This window comes from Acomys minous, assembly GCF_964271855.1.
Source record: "Acomys minous genome assembly, chromosome: 13".
NCBI lineage: Eukaryota > Metazoa > Chordata > Mammalia > Rodentia > Muridae > Acomys > Acomys minous.
Window position 1 is genome coordinate 30860358 of NC_140495.1, and position 26958 is coordinate 30887315.

At 40.4% G+C, this 26958-nt stretch overlaps 1 long non-coding RNA gene across 1 annotated transcript in view; it reads right to left on the reverse strand.

Moving 5' to 3' along the window:
* LOC311580524 overlaps positions 1–26399 on the reverse strand; it is a 228725-nt gene extending 202326 nt beyond the window's left edge. Inside the window, exon 1 of the long non-coding RNA XR_014773490.1 lies at positions 26144–26399. This is a non-coding gene — a long non-coding RNA (uncharacterized lncRNA). The remainder of the gene's footprint in view (positions 1–26143) is intronic.
* Positions 26400–26958: the final 559 nt, after the last annotated feature.

The window sequence follows — 26958 nt, forward strand, 5'->3', positions numbered from 1 at the left end:
GTACAAAAAAAAAAAGTGAAGAGTAAGCTTGAACTGAAATACTTAAAAATAAATTGAACATTTAGTTGAAAGAGGAAAAGTATAAATGATTGTAGGCCTCTGGGGCTAGAGTATGGCAATCTTATTATTTTAAAAGATAGAAAAGATGCTGTAGAAGAAAGGACAGTGAGGACATGAAGATGCTGGGGGACAGTTGGGACCTCCAGGTACACTGAGGACTGTTCAGTTTGACGAGCCATGTGACAACCTCACTAGAAAACTAAATGTGAAAGTTCAGAGAGAAATTTGAATCATCAAAGTGAAGTCTGAGAAGATACTGAAGAAGAAAAACCCATCAAGATAGAGACTAGAGACGAGAAATAGGCCAAAGATAAAACATTTGTCGGGGTAGCAGTGAGATACATTTTTGATGTTGAGTGATAAAATACCATCTGAACTATAAGCTAGCAATATATTATACATCCAACGACCTGCTTTTGAGATAGGAATGGGGTAAGACTGATTCAAAACTCAAACATTTAACCTGAAGGCATGAGTTAATTATCCCATAAACTCACTATTTCATTCCACATAAAGTTTATACCAAGCCCGCAATTAGTGATGAAAACTTACTCAGTTTTCAATATGTTTGTAGGAGTGGCCATGCCTTTGTTTGGGAAAGTCCTTGCTTTGGAAGTGTTTTGGCCCCTTTCTGCTACTGGCATGCAGCAGCTGCCGAAGCACACCGACTGACTCTCTGAAAGTCTGGGGCAAGTGTGTCCATCACACAAGTGTCACCTCCCAGGCTACTAAGTTAACATTTTGCTTCCCCTAAAAGATGCTGCTTTTGGGCTGGAGAGATTGCTCAGAGGTTAAGAGCACTGTCTGCTCTTCCAGAGGTCCTGAGTTCAATTCCCAGCAACCACATGGTGGCTCACAACCATCTACAATGAGATCTGGTGCCCTCTTCTGACCTGCAGGGGTACACTGTATACATTATAAATAAATAAATCTTTAAAAAAAAAAAAAGGATGCTGCTTTCACTTCCTTCAAATAGTGTAACAACAGCAGTGTAATGTTTTGTTTGCCTGCTTATTTTGATTTTATGAAACATGGTCTCTCTACAGAGTCCTGGATGTCCTGGAACTTGCTATACAGGCCAAGCTGGCCTTGGAGTCACAGCCACTCTCCTACCTCTTCCTCCTGAGTGCTGAGATTAAAGGTATATAACACTAATGTTGACCTTGTATTATTATGTATATACATGGATAGGTAATTTTTTTAATTTGTGATATAGTCAAATATTAGTTCTTCTTTACATATATAAAAGTCTCTTATTTCAATGACTTTGTAGTTATGATCCAATAATTTGTAGCCATAGTTTCTAAAATATTGTATAAATGTTAGCATCCTTCTAATGAATCGTTGCTTATGCAGGAGAATGCACTGATCTCTCTTGTCCCTCCTGCTGCATCAAAATCCAAACCAAGTTGACTTTCTTGTTTACATAGAAAACTCCAAAATGCCTTTTCCTTTTTTCTTTAGGGTTTTGTGCAGTTGCTATCTTTCAAGACTATATGACTTCCACTTAATTGTGTAATGTTCAGCAAAAAGAAAAAAAAATCCCCATTAAATTGTCTTTTTTTTTTTCAGTAACAAAAGAGTGAGTTCAAGAGGACATTTTAGCAGCATCTAGAATATGGGATTGCCACACCATCAATTAGATCTTTACAGGGCTGGAGTTATAATTTAGCGTCAGAATATAGATTTGGCATTGACATTACTCTGGCATTAATCTCCAGCGCCAGTTTAAAAAAAAACCCTACCCCACCCCACCCCACCCCACCCCACCCCCACATACAATTAAAGTATGATAGCACAAAATTAAAACAAGTGAGATCATGAATCCTCAAAAGATCAGATAAGGCCCAGAGAGAGGTGTTACTGTAACTATCACCACCAGTTGGTATTGAGAAAGCCAGATCTGTCTCCAGACTAACAGAAAGGGCCTGGAACGTTGGCATCACACCAATTAGCCTTTCAAAATTTCAGCCCCGGAAGGTAACAACAAATTTAGCTGACATGAGGCAGATGTCATCAAAGGACTAAAAGTCGCTTGCTAACTGTTCATTTCAGAAAAGGAATCATTTCCTCAGAGCTCTTACAAAGTCTTTCATATTTAAAGCTGGGGTGGGGTGGGGGCGGGGAACTGAAGAGTTTTTCTAGGCGGTTAAGAACACTTGATGATCTTCAAGAAGACCCTGGTTCAGTGACTACCATATGGGGCAGATCACAACCTGCTATACCTCCAACTCCAGGAATATTCCACATCTATGGCCTCCATGGGCATTGCATTCATCCACACATACCCACATGCAGACACACACATATGCACATAATATAAAATAATACCGATAAATATTTGAGTAATAAATTAATGTTTAAATGGATACTTTTAAAAAGCCTTTTTTACGCATGCAGAAATTAATCAAGTATTATTTGCTCACAAAATTTCCACAGGAAAATAACCTAATTTGTGGGAATTACTTGTTGAATTTAACACATGCTGATAGAGAACCAGGCATAGATTCACATGCTTTTAATCCTAGCTCTCAGAAGGGTAAAGCAAAAAGATAAAAAGTAGAAGTTCAAGGCCAACTTGGGCTACATAGAAAGACCTTGTCTTATAAGGAAATAATAAAAGTTTAAGTAGGAATTAAAATTTTAAAGCTATTTTTAAAAGAATTTTATGAATTTTATTACTTGTAACAAAAATTAGTTAAATTGTTTAACTAACAAAAATAGTTAAAATACAATAAATCCATATTGTATTTTTAGGTTAACAAAGAACATTTTAGCCAGGCATGGTGGCACACGCCTTCGATCCCAGCAGTCAGGCAGGCAGAGACAGGCGGATCACTGTGAGTTCTAGGCCAGCTTGGTCTACAAAGCAAGTCTGGGACAGCCAAGGCTATAGAAAGAAACACTGTCTCAGAAAACCTAAATAAATAAATATTTTAGCTGGGCAGAGGAGGCACACACCTTTAATCCCAGCACTTGGGAGACAGAGGCAGTTGGATCTCTGTGAATGCAAGGCTGGCCTGATCTAATTAGTGAGTTCCAGGACAGCTAGAGCTAAATAGAGAAACCCTACCTTGAAAAACAAAAACAAAATAAAAGGACATTTGCTCCCCAAATGACATAAAAGAAAAAAATTAAATTAAACTACGTATTGTAAGCTTATAAGTAGATCATATCTGACAAAGTATTCTGATCTAATTCTACTCTCTATGTACATGCTCTTGTCCTGCAAAACACACACACACACACACACACATACACACACACATACACACACATACACACACACACACACACACACACACATACACACACATATACACACTGAGGCACAAACTGGTGTTTTGTTTTGTTTTTATTGTTTCTTATTTTAATTTTTAATTTTAAACACAGTTTTCATTTCTTGACATAGATATGCACAATACTAGTTTCTGGCATGCAGTACAAAAGGAAGAATAAAATCAATGACCTTTAACCTAGTGAAAGTGGATGCTCTTCAAAGCACTGTCAACCGATATAAATTTTCTTTTTGCAATTGACTTACAATTCTTTAATTTTATGTATTTGGTTTCTTTTTTGTTTGTTTGTTTGTTTTTGAGAGTTTTATACAAGAAGTTTTGATCATATTAACTCCCTTTCTCCAGCTTTTCCCAGGTCCACTTCCTCTTTCCTACCCACCCAACTTTATGTCCTACTTTTATTTACAAACTGTTTTAGTTTTAATTTTTAAATATTATTATACAGTGCTAGTCTCTCTTTCTCTCTCTCTCTCTCTCTCTCTCTCTCTCTCTCTCTCTCTCTCTCTCCCTCCCTCCCTCTGTGCACACAAGTGCGCGCGCGCACACACACACACGCGCACACACACACACACACACACACACACACACACACACACGCTAGTGCACTTGTGCACAGGCACACACAAGCAAACTTTGACCTGTGGAGATCAAAGGACAGACAACCTTTGGAAAATTTTTTTCTCTTATTGTGGGTTACCCTAGTCTAACTCAGGACATCAGCTTAAACAGCAAGCCCTTTTCTTTTTACCGACAGATCCATCTGGATGACCCCAAACCTTGGTTCTTAGCATGGTTGCTTTTAACAAGGTTTCTATGTCATGACACTTATTTTACCCTCAGATCTACATCGTAAAGATTTCTCACGAAGAAAAGTTTACTAAAATACTGCCTTCCCATATCATACCCCACTGCATCATTTTTAAACATTTCCGAAAGAAAGCGGATTTCCGGAGAGTAATTTGTTTTAGTCTTCCTATGAAGTACAATCCACAGTAAAGACTTCACCCTCATTGTTTCCAGTCAGAGTCTTCGATTTGGAGACCAGCTCAATAACGCTAAGGAGGCAGTTTTCCCTTACGAAGAGTTTGCAGTCACCACTGTGAGCCTATCCCCACAGATAAACTCTGAATGGAGACAAAGGAGCTAAGCCTGATTCTAGACCATCCCTATTGACCAGGGGTTGATTCATGCCCATGAACGTCCATTTCTTCATCTGTTAGACACAGGATCTGATTAGACCAGCGTTTAACTCTCCTCCAAGACATGTCTCCACATCTCTGTTCTGTTTCCAAAGCCAACTAAATGCTGACCTACCTTCTGGACTCATTTATAGTCAAAGGGGGGTATTTTGTTTGTTGGTTGGTTGGTTTTGCTTGCTTGCTTGTGGTAGATGGTGCTCAGGTTTTGAAAGGGAGCCTTGCTGAGGATCTTAGACTGAGATGATAGGCATTCGCTAGCCCTTTAATTCTTACATTTCCTCCAGTAGTAAGTCTCTCACTGTGAACAGTCCCTTCAACACTCCCACTAACTCAGGGCCAGCAGGATGGCTTGGAACATAGAAAAAGTAGCTACACACATGATAACTTGAGTTTGACCTTGAGCAGTAGTGTAGTGGAAGGAGAACACAGACTCTCACACATTGCCTCGGGTCTCCATGTATCATGGCCATGGTAAATCCACTGTAATTCAGAAACATGAGAGAGAGAGAGAGAGAGAGAGAGAGAGAGAGAGACAGAGACAGAGACAGAGACAGAGACAGAGACAGAGACAGAGACAGAGACACTATGTGGGTGCTGGGAACTAAGCCAAGGTTATCTGAAAAAGCAACCAGTACTATTAACCCAAGCCATCTCTCTAGCTAGTGTTTTTATTTTTTCTTTCTTTTCTTTCTTTTTTTTTTTTTATTTGTTTGTTTTTCTGAAACAGGGTCTCACTATGCAGTGCTGGTTGGCCTGGAACCTGCTACACTGAATGGCTGGCTATTCAGAGGCTGGCCTCCAACTCAATGACATCCACCTTCTTCTGCTTCCTAAACGCTGGGATTAAAGGTGAGGATCACCAAGACAAGATAATAAATGTAATATTTTCAAGTCCACTAATTTTTTTTCAGGAAATGCTAAATTTATGAAAGTTCTCTAAACAGATATCTCATTATAATAAAAATGAATAAAATAAAAGGTGGGGCTTTGCTACTGGCTCAATAGATAAAGATACATTCTGCCAAAGTTGACAACCTGAGTTCAATCCCCCGAGCCACATGGTAGAAGGAGAGAACCCACTCCACAAACCTGTCCTCCAATCTCTGCAAGCATCATGGTTCCCACACTAACACAAATAAACATGCAAGCTTTAAAATGTTCTTTAAAAGAATGTACATAATCTTCTCAGTGGTTATAAATAACATTGCTTTGATTTTGTGTGTGTGTGTAAACTACAACTTCCTAGAATAATTTTACACGCAAACTCAGTGGTTTTTCCCAACCTCTCAACATTTTAGAAAATTGAGAAGATACTTGTTCTGTTGGACCCAGAGAGACTGAGTGTTCTTTCAAGGCTACAAAGAAGATGTTCAGCACTCCGGTTCATCCTGAGTCAGATGGTAGTGAACTCTCCACCAGAGCAGCACATACGCAGCTGACGAGAGGCTCTCAGCTCTCTGGATCTGGCTTAGGCTTGGCTTGCAATAAAGTATTGCACAGCAGCTTGGCACATGTTCCTAAATGTCAGCACCAGTTCCAAAATATAATTTTCCCAGTATGAGATAGATATTGTGCTGTATCCAATATAAACTGTTCTTGGTAGTTTCTATTTTTATTTCACAGCTGCATGCAAAAAGTATGGTAAGTATGGTATTTAAGAGATTAAATGGATTTATCAGAGTAAGGAAATTGTGAGGATGACACTATAAAGAAAGGGGTAATTGGAAATAGATATTGCCTACCTATACCAAAGTATTCCCCCTGGGAGTGGCCATGTAAAACGCATCATGTCTTTAAATAAATATCACTGTGGTAAGATGTGACTTCATAAATATTTAAGTCACGTGATTTCAGAGAGCTTCAGCTAGAAAGAGTAGAGGAACGAGGGGTGTAGCTGAGAGATTGGCATCTACATGACCCTGGGGTCAAACCATAGCTCCACAAAAAGTAAAGCTGGAAAATATCTAAAATTTGAAATTTCAACTGCAATTGGAGAGGGGCTATATTGGATAAACTTTAAATATTAGAAAAGTTATTACTTTGGGTAAATGACAGGTTTTTAAAGATCAGCTAATTGTAGTTAGTTATGTGTACTATTGTAATTAATGAAAAGCATTAAGTGTGTTTCAATCTTCAAATGCATGTCTATGTGGACAGTTTTATTTAAATATGCATGTCCTATGGCCATTCTACCTTGGATTTGCCTGATCTTGTTTTAAATGCACACATAAAGTTAATACTTCAGCCCCCTCAGTCACAGACACAGGGGAGGGGAGTAGGGGGAAAGCGGAAGGAGGGAGGGAGGAATGGGAGGATACAAGGGATGGGCTAACAATTTAGGTGTAATATGAATAAATTAATAAAAAAATAAAGTTAATACCTGAGAAAAACACATCGACCGTTTGAATGGTTGCTTTAATTTAACTTATATTTATGCTTCATAATGTAAGATAATTCTCTACCTTACTTTATTATGGTCATGCACTCATATTTCTTCATATATTATTTGTTGATATTTAAAAATAACAAATTACTACAGAGAATTTTTTCCTTTGGGAAAGAAGCTATAATGAACTCCCACCTTCATCCCCAGCACACCACAACACCAAAGCATGCCCAAAGTATTTTCTCAACCCACTCATTAAACAATTATGTGCACTTTTTTATAATCTAACCAAACATAAGCAAAACCCAGGGATGATTAGCAAATTTTATTTTCCCTAATGTTCCCATCGCAATGGCTGTACTATGACTTGGTTTGAATTCATCCGATAATAATGATATCTGAGGCTAAAGACAAAGCATAGTGAGCCACTACAACTTAAATGTTTTTTTTTTAAAGAGAAATCCTTTTCATTTGTAATTGCTGGGAAGTAGTCACTAATAATCAAAAATAACGTTGCTTGAGAACACATACTAACTAGAAGAATGAATTCAAGGCTGTGTCACCATTCAGCAGACTTTTGTGACATTTCAGGGGCTATAGAAATGTATCGTGTTCAGGAAAATAAATATACAGCTAACATCAAGAATAAAAATAAGTTTTAGTAGGCAGAAAAGCATTACATGATTGCATTTATTTAAAAACAGTAACAAATTAGTCTCAAACTAAATGATAATTGTCGGGAGCATTGATAGCAATAGGAAAAATATTCAAAATATACAATGCTAGGAGTCAGGGCCTTTATTTTAAACAAATGTATCTTAGTTTGTGATGTACTGATTAAAATGTAGGAGTTAAAAGCTTGTAGGCATGTAAAAATTGTCAGATGAAAGATTCTCTTAAAATTCTGGAGGACTTTGAGTTAAACAGGAAAATGCATACAGAATGGTTTGGGGAAAAATGATGAGCAATTTTCATAAACATTTTATTTATGAACTCACAATAAGCAGCCCCCCTTCAGGCCTAATAAAACTCTATTTGTTTATTAAATATGAAATTAGAACTATTTTCTTCGTTCTAAACACTACCAGTGCGCATTTTATAGGACATTGTACCACTTTGCAGGTTTCCTAAGTCCTTGTCGTGGGTAGCTAAAGCTGTGTCATCAACCAAGTGAAATTTTGTAAATTGACACTTTCATCCCCTGCCCTGTTTGTTTGTTTGTTTGTTTGTTTGTTTCATTTCAGTTTTGAGACAGGGATTCACTATGTAGCTCTGGTTGTCCTAGGACTTACTATGCAGATCAGGCTGTCCTAAAACTCACAGAGGTCTGCCTGCTGCTGCTGGAATTAAAGGCAGACACCACTATGCCTAGCAAATGGATGCTTTCTGAAGTCACAGTCTCAGCTGACACTTCTTCTGGACGGCTCCCATCTCTACCTCGACAGAGCAGATCTACCTTGGCTCTCCCTGTCCTCTAATCTGTTTGTGTGCTGTCTTACTCCTACTGTGTCACTGAAGACATGATTTTTTTTTCATTTGTGTGCCCATGTATACACACAAGGTACTGCTTGTGTGCATGTGGATAGGATAGCTGCAGAGTACAGTTAGTAATGGGAACATTTTGGTTTACCTGTTTTCACTGAAGCACGGGTACGCTGGTGAATATGTTTCTTGAAAAAAAAACACACACACACACACAGAGGCTGGAGAGTCAGCTCAGAGGTTAAGAAGACAAGTTGGTCTTACACAGGTGCTGTTCCCAGCATCCACACTGTGGCTCACAATCATCTGTTACTCCAGTTCCAAGGGATCCAGTGCCCTCCCTCTTCTGAAAGCCAAAAGGCATGTTACTCCAGAGGATTAATGTACATTTATTTGTGGCGCTCAAGGCATCCAGTGTTTGGAAAGGCCTAGACATGGTACATATACATGTGATTGAAACAGGCTTGCACATGGATATATACATGCATGCAGACAAAACAACCATAAATATAATATAAAAGAAATAATCCTATTTATACACACACACACACACACACACTTAAAGAACAGAATTCAGGACTTTCTTCTTAGGAGCTCACTTCAGAAGCTTTACCCTGTCCGCCCTTCATTCCGTTCCTACTCCTGCTTTGCAAACACTGGTTGCCTTGGGCTGTATAAATAAATGTACATCAACCCTCTGGGGAAACATTTGTGTCCACCTTTAGCTGGCATCCTGTGGAGTTTATAAAGCTGAAGGGGATCGGCTAATTGACTGCCAAAGCATCTGTATTTTAATATTTGTTTTTTATTTAATTTGTTTTTTAATTAGCATATAAAGGAGTGACTTTCATGATGACGTTTTTTATATGTACTTTGTGTTGCTTAGTCCTTCTCTCTTGCTCCTCTCATCTCCCTAAAGCCCCGTACATACTTTGTACCCTATGTTTTTTTTTAAAGAAGATATTTCTAAAAGTCTATAAAGAATCTTGGTTTTTTTTTCTATCCTAATGATGAAGTCACCCAGCCTTCAATTTCTATAAATTTCCAATCCCATGAGACATTTGTGAGGCAAGGGTACATTGTTAATTCATTTTATTATAGAAATATCATATGAACTATTGAGTTTTTATAGTAACTATATTCAGAAAATGTGATATGAAAAACATGACTGCTGATGCTGAAAATACTATTTCAGCCCTAGCTAAATTCAAGTAAAAGGGAATGAACCCATCAGTTTTGAGTGAAAAAAAAATCTCCCAGCAAACAGAACAATATGAACTATCACCAGGCAATCTGTAAAGTTTACCTGAATAAGCACTCCGAAAAGGACGCTCTCTGTGTTTAAGTCCCTAGTTTTTGCTACTTTAGGAAACTTTATCTGAAATATACTTCATCGTATTCTCATTTGTTTTCTTATCCAAATCTGCATGGAGGAAGCATGAGGAAATTCATGTTTTCTCTTTTATTCTAAAATATTGGGAACCTGTTTGATGGAACTGATCAATCCTTATTGAAACACACAGATGGCATTCCAGGGCACTGTGTCTCTTCCAGAACTCCCCAAGGGTCACTCTACCCGAAAAGGCCTTGCCAAACAATTCCCTGAATGTCTTGAGGTCTTTTCTGATGTCCAGACTTTCAAGGAACCAGAGCTACAAAATTTGGCAAAGAAAGTCAGCTTGGAATCCCTGGAGGAGAAGGAGGGAAAAAAAATCCCTGCGTGTCTTTCTTTTTCCTTACCCAACCCTTTTTCTAAAATCTTAACACCACCGGGTGGAAAAGTAGGTTAATTGGGCAGGAGTCTCTGACTCTGCCCCCGACGGCGGCAGTTTTCAGGTGTCTGTGGGCTCCTACCCTTCAGAGCACACTGCGATGAAAAGGCAAGAAGAGCGGTCCGCTGCGCACAATGCCACAATTATTTGTCCAAAGTTCCATCCTCTGCAGAGATCTTTGCATAATTCAAGAGTAATTAGGTCACTGGTGTTCCCTTTAAAGGTGTGACTTTGAGTGGAAAGAAGGTGATTATTTACATTGGAGACTGGCTTGGTGAGGCGCTCCTGGATGAACTTAAAAATGACTACAGTCAGAATTCTCAAGAGTCTGAAGGGAGAATTCAAAAAGTTCGCTCTGTCGTAAAAGCAAGCCTTTCCAACTTCCTTCTTCCCTGGAGGCTCAAAGATGCTTGACTGGGGAAAGGAGAACCGGAGAGGGGAGGGGGAGGGGAAAGGAAAAGCAGGGATGTGCTCCTGTGCCTAGGAAGTCACTTGCTGGTGCTCTCACTGGGATTTATTTTTCCTTTTCAACTATCATTTTTACCTCTGCTGGCAACAGGGTCTGAGCTGAGCACAGGGCTGTTAGACCCTGTACGAACTTCGAACTTCTCTCTAAAATAAACAATGACAACATGAAACCACTATAAGCAAAGCAAAGGGAAAAAAGACATAAGATCAGGAAGTCATTTCCCCTAAAAAAAAAAAATTTAAGGAAAATGTATTTCCTTATGTTAAAGAATATCTTTAAAATGTTATAGGTCAACTGAAAAATCCGAAAGAGAAATAAAATTATACAAGGTGTCAAAAACAGAATGTCTCCAAGCATGGGGAAAGTTTCCTTTCACTGAAGCTAACTCAAAACAGAAGACACTAAGATTGCACCAAAGGCGCACACTAGACAGGGTGAGTAGCTTGAGTGTCTTTATGACTTTTTTTTATTTGATGAGATAACAGAGATGGGGCAGCAGACCCACAGGCACACAGCAGAAATGCACTACCAAAAGGAAATTACTCGTTTTTTGTTCTAGCCTCTTAGAAACAGAGCTCAGAAGATTTCATTCTTCATTGCCCAAAGCTCTAAACAGCCCAAAGCAAATTATGTCTACATATATGAGTATATACAACAAACTACTGTCCAGTATATTAGATACCACCCAGCAGATAATACATATCTAAGGTAATGTTTATTGCATATGTGCACAGAAATTCTTTCATATAACATATAACACCTAACAAAGAAACATACACCATAACATGTCTGTTGTGGATGAAAATATGTACCAATATAAACCAAATATAGTGATGTGTATTAGGTGATACACATTTATATATATATATATATATATATATATATATATATATATATATATATATACATATATGTGTGGATACATATAATATCACACTTAAGGGCTTATATTAGGTGATGCACCTTACATGCCAGAGTCCATTGAAAGCAACACTCCATGTTCTTTCACTTGCTAACAAGTCTGAGAGCAGACATAAGAGACGCTGTGCATAAGACCATGTTTCTTCCCCAAAATTACACCAATCCCTACTGCTTCTGAAGATAGAAAGTTCTTATTCAAACAGCAGAAGCCACACTAGCCCTGAGCCAACAGAGGGAACTCCTGTCTTAGAAGGAAGACCAAGACAAGCAGATCAGAGGAAAGCCCAGAAGTACAGTCTCTCCATCTCCAGGGGAAGGCTGAGTGTGATTTCAAGCAGAAGGACGGCTCAAACCAGCTAAAGTCAATCATTTCATGCTGAAGCTTCCTGGCAAGGTGGCATGAGGTTATTGGGGACCAGCAGATCTAACCTGCTCTGACCTCCACAAGGCACAGGAGAGAGAGAGAGAGAGAGAGAGAGAGAGAGAGAGAGAGAGAGAGAGAGAGAGAAAGGGAGACAGAGAGACAGAGAGGGAGACAGAGAGACAGAGAGACAGAGAGGGAGACAGAGAGACAGAGAGGGAGACAGAGAGACGGAGAGGGAGACAGAGAGACAGAGAGACAGAGAGACAGAGAGGGAGACAGAGAGACGGAGAGGGAGACAGAGAGAGAGACAAAGACAGAGAGAGAGAGAGAGAGAGATGTGTATCCCTTGAAATCAATTCTGTTCTTGGAAATCTGAGCCTTTCCTAGGCACTATTCTGAGCTATAGTTGAATTTGCTAACATGTCCAAACCTGGGAACCTTGACTGCAGAAAGTGATTTAGAGGATGCCCCCTCCCCCACCCCACCCCACCGCCAGAATTGCTGGGGGTGGGGAGAGTGGGGGCGTGTCTTAATTTTGAGCACCTTTTTAGGAAAGAAGTTAGGCTGTGTGGGAATTGGTTTCATACTAAGAAATCCAATGGTGGGCCTATGCAGCCTCCCTACATCTGACAGGTCCCCTACACACACAGCCTTTCCCCTCTAGAAAGCAGGCCCCACAGCTGATCTTCTAAGAAGTGGAGGAATGTTTTCTTTAAAAAGTATAGGCACCTCCCCCACAAGCCTTGCTGGACGGTAATTTGTGAGTTTTTTGCGCTGCATCAAGAGCATATCCTAATGTCTATAGAAACTTGGTGTGAGGGATTTGATGAATGTGTCTAATTGGTTTAGCTCACCGCCTATTCATGAGAAGAAAAGGTCCATCATTAGACTTAATTAAGTTTTTTTTTTAAGTCACTGCCTTTAATGATCATAGAAACCGCAAAGTTCAACATTAGCATCTGCGTCATTTTAATTACCCTGCTTAAGTTGTTGAGGATGTGACTAAGTTACCCAATATTTCCCCACAGTCTTTCCAACTCAGGGAAGAGCTGCTAGCAGGGTAGGCTGGCTTCCAAACAGAGGGGAAAAGTTGAGGCTGTGCTGTCTGCTTAGTTTCCAGACCCCAGGCTCTGCCAGGAAAGCACCCAGCACCCACTATTTGAAGAATCTGAATGATCACTAGAAGAGTAATGTAAAAAAAAAAAAAACAAAAAAAAAAACCTGACAATGAATGTGCTAGAAAGGGCTCTGAAGAGGTGGCATCTCATGATCTGCCCCTCCCCCAACACTTGCCAAGAGCCTCTCCCTGGCTAACAGGATAAAAGTGCCTGCCAAGCTTCCTCTCTAGCTGCCGACAACCTGAGGGCCCTGAACTCATTTGAGAGTTTACTTCTGATCCCTACAGTTTTCCTCCAGCATAAAACACAAAGATGGGTCAGTACTTGGCTCCTCACATTCCTTTCCATCTACTTCTCCCCCAGCAAATAGCACGCAGAAAGCAAGGCAGTAAGAAGCACTGTCAGAACGGACAAAAGCCTAACCATTCTTCCTGTTAATTGCCTGGAAGTTTTGACAATTTATCTTACGTGGGTTGGGAACCTTAAAGGTTTCTCCCTCGCTTGTATGGGGGAAGGGGAGGGCATTTTTTTCTCCTTTTGCTGTGCAAAAAAAAAAAAGTGAGCCTGCTTACTTTTCTCTTAGTTGCCTAAATAAATATATAAACAAATGGATGGATTAAATTAATTAATTGGTTAGTTAAACCTGAAAGCAATCTAACTTCTGAAGCAAGGATGGAGAAGTGGCAAGAGCTTTGGTCCTTTTTACTCTTGAACCTGGTTCAGAGGCTTTAACTCTTTCAGGCTCTTTACTTCCCCAACAGCAACACTATGATGGTGTTTTCATTTGGGGCTGTGATCGTTTTCTCCATCTTACTATGAATTCACTAAATAAATGAGAGAAATGCATGGAGGTTAAATGTCTTGCAGAGAATTGATCAAAAGATTTTTTTTCCCCTTGACCTAGATAATGAGGGGATTCCGGCCAGATGCTAAGAAAACACCTGGTGAATTGTTTTCCAAAACAAGGAGAAATAGGGACATTTGGCAGGTGCCATTTAATACAGCTCCGTGTTGGGCCCAGCTAGGCTTTTAAGTGGTTAAGTTTGACTGTCTGAGGACCAGGAGTGCTCTGATGACTGGGCTAAATGAGGGAATGCGTAGAGTTGGCAATTTGGCAGTGTTTCCTAAAAGTGTGCCCCCAAGAACCCCACTGGAGTCAACACCAGAGTCTGAAGAACTTATTTTATAGGGTGTATCTGAAAGCTGTAAAAGACCCCACTCAGAAGCCTGCCATCCGCTTTCTCCATCTTACCTCAACTTTAAAATGTCTAACGGTACCCCCGCGTCTGAATTTCCCATTTTGTCCTTAGCCAAAATCCACACACACTCCCTCCTAATTAGATCATCAAGATCCAAGACCACACCCTCAAGCCTGGGGAAAAGTTCAGCCTTCTTCACACCTCTTCCTCCCCTTCTCCTTACACACACGTTCCAATTGTGCCAAGATGGATTACTATGAAAGGAAAGATCAACATTTCAACAGGAGCATTCTTGCTTTTAGTTTGATTTTGATTGCTCTTCTCTTCTGACTTGGTCCTGTGGCACTGCTCTCCCAGCCCTCAGTTTACAGGAAGGGTTTGCAGGGGTTTGTTTGTTTTTGTTTTGTTTGGGGGGTCAGAGACGAGGGTCCCTCACCCTTTCCAGGATTCTGCATGTTTTTTTTTCATCTGCACTCCTGCTTAAGAAAAAGGGTATACGAAAGACTCCACTGATAAAAGGAGGACAGAGAGAGGAATTTGGGGATCCGGAGGCCATGTGTGTAACCCGCCTGAGCACGCATTTGTACACAGGGTCTGCAGTGCTAGTGTGGAGGAGTTTCTGTGTCCAACTCTGGCTGGACAATGGATTGCAGGACAGCTGCAGCCAGTACAAAGAGCCCCTCAGCCAGTGATACTTTTACTTAGCAAATACCGACGCTGGGGCCCATGCAGGTTGGTAAAGATGCTGATTGACCCTGGGAAACAGTATTTCTCCGGTTGGTTTATGCGGGGGCGGGAGAGGGCACGGGGGGGGGGGGTGGCGGCCGGAGAGCGGGGAATGTTGGGGCGGGAGAGACTGTTTGCAAACAAATTCACTGACTTAAGAAACAGGCATCACTTGCGGACTTTGGAGTGCTGGCTCCCCACACACAGGTCCTGAAACAATCTCTGTCAGGTAGAGGAAAGACAAAGTTTTGCAAAGTTACAGTTTTATTTTCCTAATACAAGAAAGTTCAGGAAACACTACTTTAGCAGGCCCAGAAGTCGCTGAGAGCGCCAGGCAACCTTTCTCAGAGCTGCACTCCTTGAGAGAGCAGAAAAAAATGAGTCTGGCGTCTGCGGACTGAGAATAGCGTTTGCGCAAGTGCGAAGACAGCCTGGCTAAGCAGAGGCTGCCCCCTCCATCCGTGTTTACTGATGCATGACAGTCTAGGTCCTTGACGTTTCGATTTTACTTTTAAAAAATAAGATAAAAATCCCTTGACCGTTACAGCTCCAAAGATGACCAAAACGTTTTTTAAATTTTTTAAAGTACTCCGTCCGGGAGCTGGATGTAGAGAGATAGGCATATTCATGCTCAAGGCTCCAGATTCAAACCCGGCACCAGAAACCAAGTCAGTCAATTAATTAATTGATTGATTGAAAAACAACCGTTAAGGGGGAATAAATTAGTCTCTTTCACCTAGTGCCTAGCAAATAAATAAACAGCACTCCTTGTTTCCTGTATGTTAATAAAGATATGTCTGACAAAACACTACTGATCTAACTAGATTTCCCTTCTACCTCTAGGACCTCCGTCCTGGAAAAGCTGCTAGGACACACATCTGCAAAGGTTACCACTGGGGCTGCCCCCAAATTCCCAGATGATACAATGAAATATGGCATCATTCTAGTGTGTATATCTTTCGGAAGATGCTTCTTGTCTCCCTCTACCCTAGAACCACCGAAAGGAACTTCTGGTGTTGTCTGCAAGCTTAGCCTGCTGAGACCAGCAGCCAGTGCAGTGCTTTGTTCCTCCTCTGACATCAGCAGATGTTGTTTTTCCTAAGCGCCTCTGTAGGCTTGAGGTTAAGATTGTGACTTCACAGGAGGGTGAGGCTGATACTTCCACTGAGGATGCTGAAGAAGATGGTTGAGGGAGGGAAAAACATCGATGGAGCAGAGGAAGTCAAGCTACTGGTTCCTCCATCTTTCTTTATCCCTTTCATGATATTATTCAAAATGACAATCTAGTTCAGATATGAGGAGGTTAGTTCCCCCCCCCCTTGAAATGAAAACAGGAATCTAAGTGGAAAAGCGGAGGGAGTACTTTGTAGTCTACATGTCGCGACGTCTTTAATTCAGAGATGCATCTATAACTCCACGGAGTTCTGCCTTTGATCTCTTTGATTTTTTTTAAACACCAAATCTGTTATAGACTAAAATTCCTACGTTTTCCATAGAAACATCTCCATTACTTCAGGATATTGATGTTTTCTTCTTCCTGGGGGTTATGATATGGTAAATCAGATTCATAAAGAGACAATGCCAGCATTCATAGGCCTGGGTGGGGTTTCCCTCAGCCTTTGCCTGCCCTCTCTCTCAGTCTCTCCTCCCTCTCTTTCATTTAAATTCATTCTCTCTCTCTCTCTCTCTCTCTCTCTCTCTCTCTCTCTCTCTCTCTCCTTTCCTCTCCCTCCCTCTTTCTCACCCCCTCCCTTCCCCCCCATCTTCTCCCCTCTCCTCATCCCTTATATTTCCCCTTTCTCCTTTCCTTTTTTTCCCTGCCTCATTTTCTCCCCGTTGTTCAACCAAAATAAGGTTGTGATTCTGGTCTCTTCAAGCCCTTTCAACCGCCTTCAACTTTGGCGGCGGCAGCAGCAGGTTGCGTTGCTATGGAAACCATACAGTATGACTGTGGCTGCTGCTGCCCCAGCCCAGCTCAAATCCCCCCAAACAATGCCCAGCCAAGTGCAGGTTTCTTGCCCTTTTCCGTGCACTTTTCCCTTCTAATAGGGCTAGTGGCCTCAAATGGGCGATGCATCTTGACATGACAACAATCCCTACACCTCCTCTTAATCCCCCTCCCTCTCCCTCGCTTTTCCTTCCTCCTTCCATGTCCTTTGATCTATTAAAAATCTAAAGAACAAAGTCACAGGGGAAAGTTGGGTTATGTTGTGACTGCCATTGTACAAAATGGGTCTCTTCAAACAGAATGTGGTGGAACGAAGGTCTAACAATTTTGATCAAGGATTGATTGAGGCTACAGGTCAAACCTGACAGCTCTATACAAGAAACAACCAAAAATTACCACCAAGTGACGTTTGGAAGCCATCCTCGCTGTCCCAAACTACCTGTACCTAGAAGTTTCTAGCAGCCGAAATTACCATCCACTCAGACTCCAAGTGTAACATGCAGACAGCCAGGGTTCTGATGAGGCTCCAAGTTGAGGAGGCATGGAGATTCAGAACACGAGTGTCTGCTTAATCTTAAAACACTTTACGGACTATGGCATGGCTGGGGATACCTACACAAGCTTCAATGTCCTTCACAGTTCATGGCATTCAGTAAGTGCTCAATAATGGTATTGTTGCTGATGCTGCCTGCTAAACTCTCTTTAGGGGTTCAGGAGAAGAGGTAGTGATTAGACACAACAAAACAAAAATGAAGAGTTAAGCTTTTGCTTTGACTATGATTAAAAATTGGAAGGATGTACCAAAAGAAACAGACATGAGATCAGTTTTCCTTTCTAGTATGAGAATTCAGTTCATCCTACAGGGTGTTATCTGCCACACTATATTGCAATTAAGGACTACTTCTGAGTTAAAAGCATACCTGAGAGGTTTTTCTGAGAACAACATTCAGTACACAACAGTCAATACTAGAATAAGGAGCTAGAAAGAAGGCTCGGCAGTGAAGAGCACTGGCTGCTCTTCCAGAAGACTCAAGTTCAATTCCCAGCACCCACATGGCAGCTCACAACTATCTGTAATTGCAGACCCAGGGAAACTGATGCCCTCTTCTGGCCTTCAGGGGCACACACATACTACACAGACATACATTCAGGCAGAACTAGCAAAAAAAAAATTAAAAGTATGCATTTTTATTTAATTATTAATTAGTTTTATATATAACATTGATTAATTAAAACATTGATTAATAATAAAATTGATGAATGGCATGTATATATATGTACATATATATTTAATAAACTGAAATACTTAGAGAATTTTCTTTGATAGCCTAGTGCCTGCCAGTTAGATATTTAAGCAACAGTCATTGGGTTAATTACTTTAGAACCCAACATATAGATAAAACACTTCTAAGTACAATTGTTCCTACTGATCACGCCATTTAGAAAGCAAAAGGCACAAATAGATTTGAATTCATCTCTATTTCAAGTAAAGGAGAAAAATGGACTTGGCATATTTAAGAGAAATTGGACTCAAAATTGAGTACTAAATTCTTTCGGTAAACTTTTTTTTTCCATATTAAGATAACATTTGTTAAATTTTTTAGTTTGAAAACAATTAAAATAGGGTCCTATTGGTAGCTCAGGCTGCCCTCCAACTCACAGTTCTTCTAATGTGGCTTCCTGGACATTGAGATTACTAGCCTGCACCACCATGTCTCTCTCCTTATTTAAAATTTGTAAAAGAAAATAATGAAAAGAGAAGACCATAGAGTAAGAAAGGAAAATCTTGAGTTATTTTAAATTTTAGATAACTGCCTTCATTTTCTAACATAAAGTCTACACTGCTACTTATCAAGACAGTGGTAATGCTGATGGTCCCCTAAAACCTATCAGTATCTAAATTTTCCAAGCTCTAAAACGCAGCTAACAAGATATGCTGGCAAATAGACATTTGGATAGATGATACACTTTTTCAAATCAAGGTAAAGTAGCTACATAGTGCTGGGAATAGACCTCAGGGCTTTGCACATGTTAGCTCTGTCATTTTAATAGCAAGATTGTATAAGAAGCATATTGAAGCAGATGAGTTTTTCTTCATGCTTATTAGGACAGCATGCTTATTTGTGGTATGAAGAGAGAGGAAAAGAGTTGGCAGGTGGAACTGTTGGCAGGAATTTGTGAACATAGTGTGTTTGCAAGCCCATACCAACTTCTCAGCACTCTCATCCGCTGATCCTAGTCTACAAAGGCTAGCTAGAAATATCTACCTTGGTGGTTGACAAAAGCGTTCTGGAAATGCACGTGACTATTATCAGCCCTGGGGATTTAAAATGAAAAATGTATATTGCTATGTAAACAAATATAAAATAGGATGTTTTTTTGTCTAATAGCATGAGTTCTTATATACTCTCTAATTTTTTTAATATGCCATAGACAGACACATTATTTAAGAAAGCTCACATTTTCTTTGTCTTGTTTTCTTTATATATTTGCTTTACAGCCCTAAATTGGGAAAACCATTCTCTAAACACTTGGCAGAAGGTTAAATTGCTGGAAGCTTTCAGCTCACCTTCTAGTGCAGCAAGAATTGAAGTTTTATTGGGTTCTCTTCATAGGCAGGTGGAAAGGAACAAGAAGTAACCATGGTAACAACTATTCAGTCTGGAAGAGGTAGTTCTGTAGAGCCTGTTTTGTTTTTTAACAGCAAAAACTAAATATCAAATCCTCTAAAGCACACACATGTACACACACACACACACACACACACACACACACACACACACACACACACACCAATGCTCATAAACAATACATCTATGCAGGATGACCACCACTTTAATGATTCAAGGCCCACTTTCTCCAGTTTGAAATCCATTAGTGTCATTTATGAAGGTTCAGGAAAATAAATCTCCTCTTTCTTACTCCTTTCTGTCTCACAGAACATGCCCTAATCTTGAAGATGAATTTGTAATTTTCAGTCTCGTGTACCAAACACTCATCAAGATATAGATAAACATTCAAAATAATTTCCAGTGTTTACAGCCAGATCTGATCAAGCCAGTGTCAACCTCTTCTTAAACTTTCAGGTCTTTGGATCTCCCTGTCTTTTAAATGCACAATTAAGATCACTTCATACTGCTACCATCGCCTTGATTGCTTCAAAATCCCCATCCCCAGAATAGGAACTGTGGCTACTACGCAGAAATGTATAAGACATGTCAGCTCAACCTTTCTGTGCTTTTGCTTTCATTGTCTTTAGTACACTTTAGTACAGTGAGCACTTTCGAAACTGGCCAAATCAGAGCAGCACCCATTTAAAAAGGAGCATCCCTTTCACCTGTGAGTCTCACCTACAGACGTCCAGAGACAAATCTGAAACAAGAGACAAGGTGAAATCCTGCAAAGCTGAGGGCCAGAACACAGACTCCCCATCTGCTGCTAACCCAGCCCAACAGGCTGTGACTATGAGAAAGGGAGAGGCAGCTAAGAGAGATCTAGAACTGGGGAGGAAATCCTGACAAACACCCTCACACCCGCCCCCCCCCCAAAAAAAAGAATCTGTAAGGAAGAAAGCATCAGAGGCAAGATGCCAGATGGGTTATAAATTCTTCTAAACCAATGGATAGAGTGGCTTAAATGCCACCTGGGAAAGGTGTGCAGAGGTGGGGGAGGGGGTAGTAAAGATTGGAGCAGAGCTGTTTGTGAGGGATTTCGGGATTGTGAACTTGAAGGTGTCAGAACTAAAGGAAAGGGGATACCTGGAGGTATTTAAGAGATGTAAAGGCTATACCTGATATGGAGAATGATAAAGGCGGACCTTTGGGGCTGAAACTTGAGGGTGTGGGGACAAAAAGGTGAGTAGGCAATGTATAAGAGGGGTGAGAGAAGTGAGAAAAATGGGGTAGGCCAGGGAGATCTGCGGAGTTCTGGTGGAGGAGTTGAGAGGAAAGGAAGGGGTCCAAAGTAGGAGAGGAGAGGAAAAGTTTATGACAGGAGGGAGTATGGAAGGCGGGTGAGGTTCGAGCCAGTAAGAGGACAGAAGGTGGTGGAGTGGGGGAAGGGAACCTACAGAAAGGTGAGAAACAAATGAAATGGGGACGTGATCTTCGGGAGCTAAGCTTTAGTAGTTTAGGAACCTGGTTAGGGAACCTTCCTCTGTACCAGCAAACCTTTAGATAAATCAGACAACAGCCCAGCCTGACTTTTTTTTTTTTTTCCGGTGCCTGACAAACTTACCCTCTCTGCATAGACAGACTTTTATTGATGACAGATTAGGCCAAGGCTAGTGACATTCCCCCATTGTCAGACTAAGGGGCTCCTGAACTGTCAGGTGCCTAGGGATGCCAAGCCTCTAACCAGGGGAAAGTGCTGGTCCTGCACTTCCTCTAAAGCCCGCCTTGCTGCTTTCCCGTCTTTAATTCTGAATTCATGACTTCTATACCAAATTGTTTTAAAGCATCTCCCTACCCTTGACTGGAACAGCTCCTAGCCTGAATTTTTATAAGACTTAGGTTTAGGATTAATTTCTACACACTGAAACCTTAACTCTCCATTTCGCTATGGAATCCATCCCTACCCGGCATCAGGGTCCCGGCTCCAAAGTCTCTGCCACAAATAATTAGGGGGCAGATAAAGAATGCAATACATAGTGGGAAATGATACACAGTAGATTTGGTCAGAGTCTGGGAATCAAAACGGGAGTGTCAAGAACTCTTCCTCTGTACGGAAAAAGCATAAACCAGTCACGTATCAGGGACTGCGTGTACATTTACGCATAAATAAGTCACCTGAGAATGACGTGTCTGGGCAATTTCAACTCAGGGGCAGTAATTGACAGTTAAATTCCTATGCCCTCAAAACATCTCAGAGTATAGGGAATTCGTTCTTTTATAAACTTCATTATTTTTCTTTTTAAAACGTGCAACTAGAAAAGCATCACACATCGAAATTAACCAAACCCAAAGTCTGTATGTCTCAATGAACTTCCATACAGTTAGAATAGTCATTCTGAACCTGTGCTGTTCAATAAAAGTGTGGGGTTATTAGGACAACCAAAGCCACACACATCAAAATTTTAAGGGTGATGTTCCTTTGAGGAAATGCAATGGAAAGAATTAGAGGGTTTCCTCTAGTCTTTCCTAGCCCTGAAGCCTAACTTGACTACCTATGGAAATGTCACATGTCATGGCAGGTACAAGTCATTTTATAATAAAGCCAATAAGGAAACCATTAATGTGGAGGGTAACATATGCTATGTAATTATCTAACATATACTGCACTTTGTTTTCAGTAAATATAAACACTGTAACTTTTAGCAACAGTGACTTCATATGCAAATAAATTTTGGCAGAGAATCAGCAAATATTTAAGTCTTAAAAATAAACTGTCTTATTAAAGTTTACTTAATATGAACTTAAATATTATCTTTTTAACTCTAAGAGGAATAAAGTTAGTATACCCAAATGCTTTTTAAAATAATACTTGCCACTTTTCTTTCCCATGATAGCCACTGCTCATATGAATAACAATTTTCTAAATCATATTGCCTACATCTATATCAATACAGTATTAAGAGTTAATTTTATTTTCTCTTTGGTCAGAAAAAAATGCACTAGACCTACATGCCTAACAGCATCGACTTGACCATCTCTCGTATTCAATTTGAGTCACCATAATTGAATAACTAAATGAATGAATGGATTAAGTATTTGAATTATTGATGGCTAGGATGTGTGTAAAATATTTTAGATAGTACAAAGATATTTTCTAAATTAATGCATTGCATCAAGATATTTCTACATCAAACTAAACAAATCAAAAATTTGTATTCAAAAATTAATTTATAGCAATTAAATACTTTTAAGTTCATAAATCACAGATTATGGATTTTAGCTTCATTCATTTTTAAATCCAAACAAATATTATCCACCACAAGCACAGAACCATAGAAACAAAGGCTGGAAACACATTGTTACTTTGTTTTCTTCATATCACTGTGGACTATGAAGCCTTAACATGTGCAGTTTGGAAGATGTTGAAACATGTGTATGTCAGAGAGAGAGAGAGAGAGAGAGAGAGAGAGAGAGAGAGAGAGAGAGAGATATGATCATTTTACTTTAAATTAAAATAATTTTAAGAAACAGTTAACTGCCAGTGTGTATGGTGGCATATGCATGCGTTTGATTCCAGTGCTCAGGAGGCAGAGGCAGGCAAATCTCTGTGAGTTCAAGATGAGCCTGATCTACATAGTGCCAGCCAAGGCTGCACAATGAGACCCTGTTTCAGAAAGAACCATTTATTTAAAAAAAAGGAAGGAAGGAAGGAAAAGAAACAGTTAACATTATTATTCAAGTAATCAAATGGACAGTCACCACTAAAAACAAAGTATATTTGGCTAGCTGCATTTCTAATTCTGACCCAAAATATAGAGGCTACCATTTATTTCTGCCCAGGAAACTTAATGACCGATTTCGAAGAGGAATGTACCTGTTGGGTTGCTAATTAGATAACAGGAGTAAACTAAAAGAAAATTCAGATCTGTTAATTAAGATGTATTCCGATCCTCGAGTGGGGAGGGGATTCTTTGGTGAGATTATTGAGAAATGAAGGTGGTCTCCTTAATTTTCTTCTGGATCAATTATATGTATTTTTCTTTTAAGCTCCCTGGTACTAGTTCTAAACATGCTACCATTAGCATTTCGGGGTGGTTGTCTTTAGCCTTTGCTGCTTTTGTGTGCTTCCTGCATTGGATCTAGAATGTGCTTTATGTTCTTTTGCTCTGAACTGTAGCCCAATAGAAAGGAGAATTCTTCCCCAGAGATCGGTTTAAAAAAAAAAAAAAGATATGCGAGGAAGGGCTGGCTAGCACTCGTTCTCCACCTAAAGGCAATTAAAGCAAACTTAAATGATCTTGGGAAGATTTCAAGAGACAGAAGTGGATATTGGGAGCATTCCCAGAATGCAAGCCAGTTAGTTCACTGACTTAGATGAACCCCCTCTTCTGAAGGAGGAACACCTCCTGAAGAAATATTAAACACTGTCTTGTCTTTTCTTAAGCTGTACTCCTGGTCTCATCCATCAGTTTTACTTGCCCTCAAAACTGATCCCTACAATTTGTACAGTTACCCATAACTACAGGAATGTAGAAATTAATGAGCCAGTTTAAAAGCCAAGGCTAAGGAAAGTTTGTTAATTATTTATTTGTTCCATATTTATTTTGTTGGGTCTAAGTGCAAGAAACAGAAACTCTGTCTTCTAAATCACTTCAAATCTACAGACTGAAGTTTAGAAGAGGATCTAAGTTAATTGTAGATATTTGTAAGGTGCTTTTTTTTTTTTTTTTTTTTTTTTTTTTTTTTTTTCTTTCTGTTAGAGTATTTTGGTATTTATAAAAGAAAGTGTTCAGACCCAGAAGCCTCAGGAACTGGAGAACTTCCCAAGTCCACTGGATTTGTGGGACTTCAAAAGCCTTTTCTCTGCCTAAGCTCAGTCAAATTCCCCAGCTAGTATCCCAAGCTCCCCGCTAAATACTGCTGTGCTAGGCAAGAGTCCCTCCCAAGGTTGTCCGCAGAGTTCCTCTCTCCTCTTCACCACCTCCCATCTTTGATGAAAAGTCTCTAAGGATGGCGTTCCTCTACCCATGTGACCAAACTGTTCACTCTTCAAATACAAACTTTCGTGCACTGTCAGTTTTATTTCAGGTTCATACTGACCATTTTTCAGGGAAGGATGAGAGAGAGAGAGAGAGAGAGAGAGAGAGAGAGAGAGAGAGAGAGAGGGAGAGAGAATCTCAGATGGGTATAGTCTATTTACCCAGCAACTAGCAATCATCCGACATTAATTTATAGGTTTATTACAAATACCTAAATTTACAAGCCCGCGCTGGGTCGTGTGTGGCGGGGAGCATCTATCTGGTGAATAGGCGGTGTCACACGGTAGCATGCTCCCTTGTCAGGCCTGATTGTGTTTTAGGCAAACATTTGCGCACACATAAAGGCAAAGGTCAGGGACTGTTCGGCCCCAGTGTGCGCCAATTCACCCAGCGAACCAATGCGCAGAAGTTGCATTTTATGCGCTGATCCCGCCAGGCTGAGGCGCAGGCGTCCCTGTCGCTACTAAACAAAATCGCCTCTGATCAGTTAGCTTGTCGATTTTTCTCTGTCTCCCTATTCAACTTCTTGGGCTTCCTTGGGAATACAACTCACAAACACTTGTTTGTCAACATCTGGATCGACTCTGCCCAACCACTGGTGCAGCCCTTGTTTGTTCAACATTTCTGGATAAGAGAAACTGATGTTAAACAACCCAGTTTACCACTGTAAACCTTTGCAGAAAGCTGACTTAAAGGAAAGCCCACTCCAAAATCTGAATATGCATACGTTGTACACACAGCAAACCAACTACTGTATTTAGATCACAGACCTGACTCCCAAAGCTGTGCACGGTGGGGCAGAAGTACAGGTGACTGCGTTTAGGTACTGCAGGTCTATGGAATCCTGCAGCGCCGAGAGCTGCCTTTGGGGCCACTTTGAAAGTAAAGGGCATCTCTTTCTGTAAAATACGTTTTCCATTCTAACATGTTTGTACCACCTCTCACGGATCACACCTAGTTGTTTTTCCCAGGCCCTAGAAATAGGATACAAATGATTTTAGAGTGGATGTCAACTTGAGTAACTCGGAAGAGAAATAGTTTCAGTGTTAAACAAACGCGAACCCAGGCTCCAACCCACAGGGCTTTGCATCAATAATAATCTGGCGAGAGCCAATGGCTGTTTTTCCAAATAGTCCATTTAAAGGAAGAGGCTTTTCCCCTGATAAACCAGAGTCGCAGCTGTGCGTGCTCACGAGCAAATAGTTTACACGTGCAAAATTCATTCCTACAAGTCAGGCGAGCCACAGGCTCAGCTGTGGAACAGCACTTGCCTGAGGCTAGAGCGTCCACAACTTGTTGCCTCTGTGGCTCCACCAAACACTGGACATCGGGGGTTTGGTGGGCCTCTGGGACTTGTTGACAGGGCTACAAAAATAAAAGGAAGGGTCACCCACAAAATCCGGGTAAAGTCGCAGGAGACAGTCGCCTCTGGAGGAAGAACCTCCTCGTAATTGCTCTCTAATCTCTACAAACAACAAGGAAACTCTGCTCACGTGCGATTCTACTGCATCTTAAAGCCAAAAGGAAAACAGAAGGAAAGGCGACTTACCCCGACCTGCCACAACGCTACATTTTGAGTGGCCTTTAAACACTTTGAGTCTTCCTTTCGGGCTGCAGACTTTCTTTCCTTTTGTCAAAACCAGCTATCAAACTCAAACTAAGTGCTATTAAAAGAGAAAAAGAAAAAGAAAAAAAAAAAGACAGAAAAAGGAAAAAAATCTAAAAGAAGAAAATAAAACCAGCTTCTATTAACTTGTGTTTCTAGCTACACTTTGTTTCAAATACTTCTTTCTCGCCTTACCAAATTTCTCCAAACACCACCTGGGAAGCTTCTCAAGCTTAAAGTTTGTGTGGTTTGTGCAAGCAAGTGTGCTAGTGTGTGAGAGTGAGTGCGGGTGTGGGACGTTAACTGCTTTAAAAAAGACATCGTTGCCTGTTGAAGGCCAAGCAATAAAAAAAAAAAAAACGTGGCCCCCATCTTTTGGGTGTGGAGACTTTTACATGCGACTCTCATTTCATTTAACTTTTTTCCCCCCAGAGCTGAGAAAAGCTGCTAGCTTACTCTCAGTGGACTTTGCTCGTTATTCATCTGCTGAGTCGCCTCAGAGGCACAAAAGCAGATCCAAGGCGTTATGAAAAATGGCCTGAGCTCGGAGAATGTCACAGTGGTCGGCGTATTATTTTAGCCTTCTTAAAAAAAAAAAAAAACTCAGGGAAAGTTTGCTTTTGATGAATTCAATAAAAGCAAAGCTGCAACGGAAGAGATTTTCAGCTAAAATTATACAGCATGGGGCAAAGCTTAGAGCAGCCAGATGGCCAAAAGTAGAGGGGTCCTCTCAGTTTCAAAACCCAGATCGAGAATTC